Source organism: Camelus bactrianus, chromosome X (assembly GCF_048773025.1).
Source record: "Camelus bactrianus isolate YW-2024 breed Bactrian camel chromosome X, ASM4877302v1, whole genome shotgun sequence".
Taxonomy (NCBI): Eukaryota; Metazoa; Chordata; class Mammalia; order Artiodactyla; family Camelidae; genus Camelus; species Camelus bactrianus.
Genome location: NC_133575.1, coordinates 26,915,043 through 26,922,955, shown reverse-complemented (window position 1 = coordinate 26,922,955; position 7,913 = coordinate 26,915,043).

Below are 7,913 nucleotides of genomic sequence, written 5' to 3'. Positions count from 1 at the left end.
TAAGAGTTTCTAGAGATTTAGTCATCCTTCTTTTTCTGATACAGAGGGGGCAACATCCTTAGCAATGGAGATTTCCCCTTATAAATGTAAATGTCCCTTAGGAAAGTGTAACTTCTACTTGGTTTTCCTAGTTCCTCCTGTGTCTGCTATTTCTTAAAAATAACCAGTCTAAAATAATCCTTATGCCAAAGAGGCATATTTTGGAGCAGCAAATTCTGCTCCCCTTTAATATAACATAATAAAATTGAATTAATGTTATTTTCTCAAGTGTGGTAATGGCAATGTAAGTTTGTATCCTCATTACAGGGAGAGGCATAATGAAGTGTTTAGAGGTAAAATATGATATCCTCAGGCTAATATCTGATTGTTTGATAAAAGAGAGATGGTGTGTGTGTGTGTGTATGTGGAGAGAGAGAGAGGGAGAGAGACAGAACTGTCATGGTGGTACGTTAATAATTGATATATTTATTCATTATAATGGGCTTTCAACTTTTCTTTGGGTTTGAAACTTTTCCCCCTTAAAATGCAAAAATTAAAGTACAAATTGAAATTTTGGTTTAACTCTTCATGGACATTGTCAACTGTGTGTATTTATGAAGCATTTTAGATTTTAAATATTTCATCTTTTTTCCATAAATAATCATATGCCAAAGATCCATGGAATATCAATTTGAAGTAAACACTGTATGTGTGAATACCAAAAGTGTTGTGTGTAGTGACCATCAGCTCATGTGTTTTTGTTATGTATAGAGACTATTCTCAGTGAGTCTCTCTCTCAATTCAAGGGATATTCTGATATCAGCACTCAGTCCTCCCCTTGAGACCATAAAATATATGTACAGAAATCATGGTTAACTATAAAAGAGAATTTGACTTAGAATAGACTTTCAAGAAAGATTCACAGTATTTTTAAAGGACTGTAGTAAAATTAATGCTATAGTAGATTAATGTCTATGAATTTGGATTTTTTTTTGAAGTCTTGAGACCATTTATCTCTAATGTTAAAGAATTATTGTATAATGTGTCACCGAAAAATGAACTAACTATAACATATGGATGTTCATACATTATTTCAATTCTGTTTTGTTCTTTTTATACTGTTAAATCTCATTATGAGGACATTGGATAATGATAGGTTTTACTCAATGTCACAGTAACACTAGGCTTAATATTCTATTTTTATATTATGTGAAATATTGTGGTTTTGGGGGGAAATGCATTATTTTTAGAAATCTTATCAAGTCAGATATATAGAATGGATTGATATGAGAATTAAATGATCAGGTTAAAAGTATTCTAGCAAGGCCTAGTAACCAGACAGAAAATATTTTCAACAGAAACCATTATTTTGTGATTTCATTTTCATTACTAAAGCGTGTATTTCCAACTTTTATGTTAGAAAAAAAAGCTGAAATTTCCATTATTCTTTCTTTCACCTTCTAGTCTTAAGAAATCAATTTTTCTGTCTCAGTGAGTGTCCTACTTTATAATTAGTATTAATTATAATTACTATTGTATCTCAAGTACAATTCTGATAGCATTTATGCTATCATAATAATTGTGCATCTACTCTCACCTCTCTTATAAATTATACTCTTAGATTAATAGATTACCTTTGCATGCTAGATATTTAATAGTCTCCCACATAAGTTATATATAATTGTGTACCAATAGTTACTTTGTTCATAAATGCTTTGGTTCCATCAGTGTTATAGGATGACAGTTTCTCTACAGAAACTTTTATTTGCAGAAATAGGTCTACAAGGTTCATGTCAGAATCATAAGAAAAGAAAACTCCCCAGTCTCTTATTTTCTGTAGTCTAGAAATTTGCTAGAAGGACATCTAACAAGATAAATTTTATCTAATATAGTGATGCTAGTTAATTATTTTCTCTGTTTTTAATATTCTTTAAGATACATTTCTGAATATGTATATATTATTTCCACATCTTTTAATTTTGAGGTAGTCTGTAGGACATTAACATCACTTCTTGGAAGGAAAATATGCTATTTTTGTGAGGAGTTTATATTTATAATAATGGATTTTCATTTGCAAAGTACATTCATGTGAATTATTCATGTTAACAAATGTTTAATGTATACTTACTACATTCACTATACAAGGTTATGTACTAGAGATAGAAGGAAAAGGAGGAAGAGAGGAGAAGGCCTGGTCCAAGGAGGATGAGAAAGCATTATCTAAGACTCAAGGAGTTAATAAAGAACATAGAATCCATTACAATTTTTTTTAACTTTTACTCGTTATAACTATTTTAAACTCACAAAACTACATAGAATCACAGTATATCCAAAACTCAGATTCAAGATATGACTTTTCCATATTTGATTGTCTAATTTTGTATATTTTGAATTTGCATAAATATTTTTTTTTGTAACTTGCATTTTTCATTCAGTGTTATGTCTTTCCCCTCAGCAGATTTGGAAGTTATCTATTCTAATTCTAGATTTTTAGTAATTAAAGTACTAACATTCTTCTTGAATGATCACAGTCTTATTTTTAATAGCCCCATCCCTTACAGAAAATAAAACTGAAAAATTTCAAATCATTGGTTCTGACTGTATTTTATATTATCTCCATGTAATTACTGTCTAGATTTTAACTTCATTTTATTTTGACTTGGCCCCAGATTAGTCACACAATTACACAATGTTTAACAGTTAATCCTTGGATTTATCTACATGTGTATCAGTTTCTTTGCTCAGTGTTGTTCTTTAATCGTACTTCTTCACAGTGGGTTAAATTCCCTTCAGTAAGAAACCTACTCCTTAGAAGTTTTACTAGTGAGGGTCTATAGGAAGGAGTTTCTATCTTTGTCTGAAAATGTCATGTTTTCCATTTTTTAATATGATTGGTTAAGTATTATGTTCTAGGTTAAGAGTGATTTTTCCATTAGCACTTTAAGGATAGTATCTTTCAGTTATCTTCGGACATCTATTGATACTGATGAGAAGATTGCTACCAGTCTAATTGCTCTTCTTATTTGGTATTCTGTCTTTTTTCCATATTGTTTTTTTAGATTTTCCTTCTTGTCATTAATGTACTGAAGTTTACCAGCTGTTTTTTTTAGCCTTGGTTCCTCAGAAAGGAGAGCCTTAGGCTAAAAGTTTATGTGCTATTAATCAGAGAGTACAATCCAAGTGGACAGGATTTCAGGGCAAAAGCACTGAAGCAGGGAAGGAGGGTGATCTAATATGAGAATGCGTGATCAAGCTGGGATGTGACCCCTGGAAGTCCTATAAAGTGAATCTCAAAATGATAGGAAAGGAGTGTGAAGAAAGGAGAAATAATTTATCTATGGGTTTAGCATGTGGGGGAACAGAAAGTGTTGCTTTAGGAGTATTCTCACCTGCTGGAGTAAGGACAGGTGGAGGATGGATTTGTTGGAATCATGAACAGTGAGATACTATCAGGTTGTATATAAAAGTAGTCTGCCAGTGTTGCACATCCTTTTAATGGGAATGAAGGAAGTAAGGCTGAGCTGAGGTATCTGATACAGATGTATAGTCATGTATGTTTTCATTTATTTTACTGGTAACTCCATGTACTTCTCTTATATGAGTTTTTATTTCTAACTTAAACTCTGAAAAATACACACTTTCTTCAAATACTTACTTCATTCACTCTAATCTCACCTTCTAAAAATACTATTCAATGAATGTAGATCTTCCATTTTGTCCTTTATTCTTTTATCATTCACATTTTCATTTAACCTTATAGTTTTCTCTGGGTTATTTCCAGTTCATAAAATTCAAATTCAGTTTTATCACATATGTTATTTAAACTTTCTGTGGAGTTTTGAACTCCAGTGAGTACATTCTTATGCCTTTTTCTGCATCAGCTGAGATAATCATGTGGTTTTTCTGTCCTTCATTCTGTTAATATGGTGTATTATACTGATTGATTTTCATATGTTGAACCATCCCTGCATTTTACAAATAAATCCTACTTGGTCATTGTGTATAATCCTTTTAATATTATATTCAGTTCATTCCGCTGTTTGGATTATAGCCCATCTTTGCAGGCTTCAGCTTGTTCTTGATCTGCTCACTTCAAATAATCTCCCATTCCTGACTTCCAGCCCTGCTGACTTGAGGCCTGGCACCAGAGGCAGGGGCAGTAGACTTACATATTTTCATTTAAAAAATGTGTTTCATTTTTGAGCTAGAGAAATTTCTTCAAGTAAACTCTTGGTATTTTCTTCTTCTGGAAACATATTGTTGTTTTAGCTCGTGTCACATCACACATTTATGATTATTTTTTATCTCTAATTTTTCTGACTTCATTATCTTTGCTATCTTCTTTATGTCTGTCTACTTTATAATTGCTCCTGTTCCAAGGAATTTTGCCTATCTACCTCCTTTACTACCATTGAACATACTTTTATAGGCAATATCTTGTACTTCTTTGACTTCAATTTAGCATCTTTATTCTAATTTTAGAAACTTACTTGATATTCCTTGATAACTAGATGAACATTGCCACTAAAATATGACTCTGGCATCTCAAAACTCAGATCCCAGCTGAATTGTCATCTATTCTTCTACTATGACAAACAGGTTATAATGCATTTCTTATATCAGTGGAACCTCCCACTGTCTACTCAGTTACCTGAACCAGAAATTTTAGGTCATCTTTAAATTATTCAAGTGACCACCACATGTGGTTGTGCTTCTTTAATACTACTTGAATCTGTGTGCAGCTACATCTCAACTGTCACACTATTATTTCAGGACTTTATACTTTTTTCTCCAGTTTATGCTTAACTCCATAAATGGGACAATCTAACTTTTCTACAGTCTGTTCTATATATCCCTGCTAGTATGACCACTGTAATAATTGAATAATTTTATTCCTATTACAAAAATCATGGTAACTGTGCATTACTTAGAAACCTTAGTTCAACTCTTCAGCTTAATACACAATACACTTGTTACTTCCTTGTCCTCATCTCTTCATGTTTTACTAATATACTCAGATCTATTCCTCTTCCACCCCAGAGTATGATAATTCATACTTTACTGCTTACTCATCCTTAAATTTTCAATGCATCTTTACTGTTGCATGCAGTGTTTATTTTCCTTAGAATAAAATTAATGACTTCATTTCATTGGCTAAATGCTACTAGTCCTGTAAGATAAAAACTCACATATCATCTAACTTTAAGGAGTTTTGACTTATTAGTGTAGATTGCTCCTCCTAGATCATTCCATTATACCCTGTTTCTGAATTGCTCTCAGGGCATCCACCACAGAGTATCACCATGTGTTTGTTTATTCATCTGCCTTCTTTAAAATTCAATACATTTCTTAATGATAAGTACTACACTTCTTAACTATAACGTTAGCACCCAGCATTGGATGTGGAACATTCTGGGTGAGTATATATGTGTTGAATGCATGAAATAATGATTTAGTAAAGGGTTGGCAGATACTATAGTTTAATAGGCAAGAAATGCTATACATATGTTAATCAAGTGAAAAAAATGAATGAAGGGCTGCAAATGGCAAAATATCCTTTTTCAAGGGTGAGTTCTATTCCTTTACATGTATCTATATGCTGCATCTTCATTATTCAACTATTGATGTACACTTAGGATGCTTCCATATCTTGGCAATTATAAATAATGTTGCTGTTAATAGCAGGGTGTATGTATATTTTTGCATTAATTTTTATTTTGTGGTTGGCTTTATTTCTTTGATAACTATGTAAGTTTAAAAAGCTAAAGCTCTAAATGTTCTTAGAAACAATGCATATATGTAAATTAAAAATATATGTGCAGTAAAAAAAAAAAAAAAAAAAGAAATGAGCTATCAAGCCATGAAAGACATGGAAGAAACTTGAAAGACATATTACTAAATGAAAGAAGCCAGTCTGAAAAGGCTGCAAACTGTACAATTCGAACGAAATGACATTCTGGAAAAGGCACAACTACAGAAACAATAAAAAGATTGTGGTTTTCAGGGGTTTGGGGAGAGGGACGGAGGGAGGAATGAATAGATGGAGCACAAGGGATTTTTAGGGCAATGAAATTATTCTGTATGATACTATAGTGGTGGCTACATGTCATTATGCATTTGTCAAAACCCATAGAATGTACAACATCAAGAGTGAACCCTAATGTAAACTATGGACTTTGGTTGATAATAATGTATCCATATTGGTTCATCAATTGTACCAAATATACTACACTGATGAGGGGTATTGAGGGTAGGGGAGAGTATTTGTGTGGGTGGGGAGGGCTATATGTGAACTCTCTGTATTTTCTGCTCAATTCTGCTGTGAACCTGAAACTGCTCTAAAAAAACAAAGTCTATTAATTAAAAAAAAAAGAATATACTAACCATGACAACTTAAACCACCATATCAAGAAGTACATTATTAAATTAATGAACCTCATTTTATGCACTGTAACTTAAAGGAGTTATCTTATCTACAGACATACCTACTAAGTGTTAAAGATTGAATTCAAGACCAAGTCTATTGGTATTAGTTCTTTACTGATATGCATACTGTCTCTCTTTGCTACTGCTATTCTGCTATCAATTTTCTCCTATTCATCTTTTCAATTCATATTTAAACATTAAACTTTATGCCATAAATAAACAGGTTCCTTTATTCTTTCTTTTAATTCTTCCTCTTTCAACATTAAGGTAAATTTGTCTGGACTTAAGAACATTAAGTATCTCAAGCACCTGAAGAGGTTTACAAAGAGAAGTTGAGTTCTACCTGAAAGCAAACTCATGCCCCTCACACTATAAGCAAAAATGGTTACTGAAATTTTACTTTTAAATAAAAGTTTATCTAAGAAAAAAAAAGTCCCTTTATTAGCTCACATTTTTGTAGGTTGGAATACCGGCATGGGATGACTAGGTTCTGTTTTCAAGGTCTTAAAGGACTGAAATTAGTATTAAAACCCTTGTCAAATAATTCTAACATCTAATTCATTTTGGGGTTGTCATTCATTTATCACTTCTTATTCAAGTTATCGTGTATCTGGTTCTTGGTGTGGTGAGTGATATTTTATTATCTGTTAGACATTTTGGCTATTATGTTAGGATACTTTGTTTCTATTTAGTGTTTTTTTTAATTTATTTTTTATTTTTTATTTTTATTTTAGCAGGCATTTGCTCTGTCTAGCTTTAGCATGCCTCCTCTACTTTTGTGGACTGTGGTTCCATAACAATCTAACTTCAGAACCTTTATGGTATTCTTTTGGTCAGTTCAATTTATCTTGTGCAGGTGAGGTTACCTCTGGTCCCTGCTAATGCTATTTAAGGGATTGTAAGCAACTTCCCCAGAATAGGGTTCTTGGTGCTTCTGGTGGTGGAAGGGGATCTCTGGACCAGTTGGTGAGGAGTGCTTCCTGGGCTAGACACTTGTGAAAGGGTCTACTTTGACTGTAAAGGATGGAGGGTGCTTACCAGGTTGAGAGCTTTCTGTGGAGGGATCCCTGTTGCTAGTACCAGCAAATTGCCTGATGTCTCTGGGCAGGAGAGAGGAGTCTCAGGCCCATTTGAGGAGGAGAGCATTTTCCAGGTGGGAGCTTCTTGTAGTGGGGTTACTTTTGCTGGTACCCTTGGCCACCAATATGTTTGGGTGGTGAAAAGGGATCTCAGGCCCAGCAGGAAAGAAAAGCACTTTCCCTGCTCATTTATTGTCAACAGGGCTTCCATTTGTCTCTCCTTTCAGCTTCTGTAGGGCTTTATCTGGTGTTTGTGGGATTCCCATGTGATAGGGGAAGAGCCTATTTGTGTCACTTCCTGTTACTAAGTTGGGAGTTAGGAAATGCTGGGTCTGGGTCACCTTTCTTTTGGTAGAGGATCATAAAGTGCCCTGCCATGAAGTTGTTCATCCATTTTAAGGGTCCCTAGCCAATTTACCTTCTTCTTTA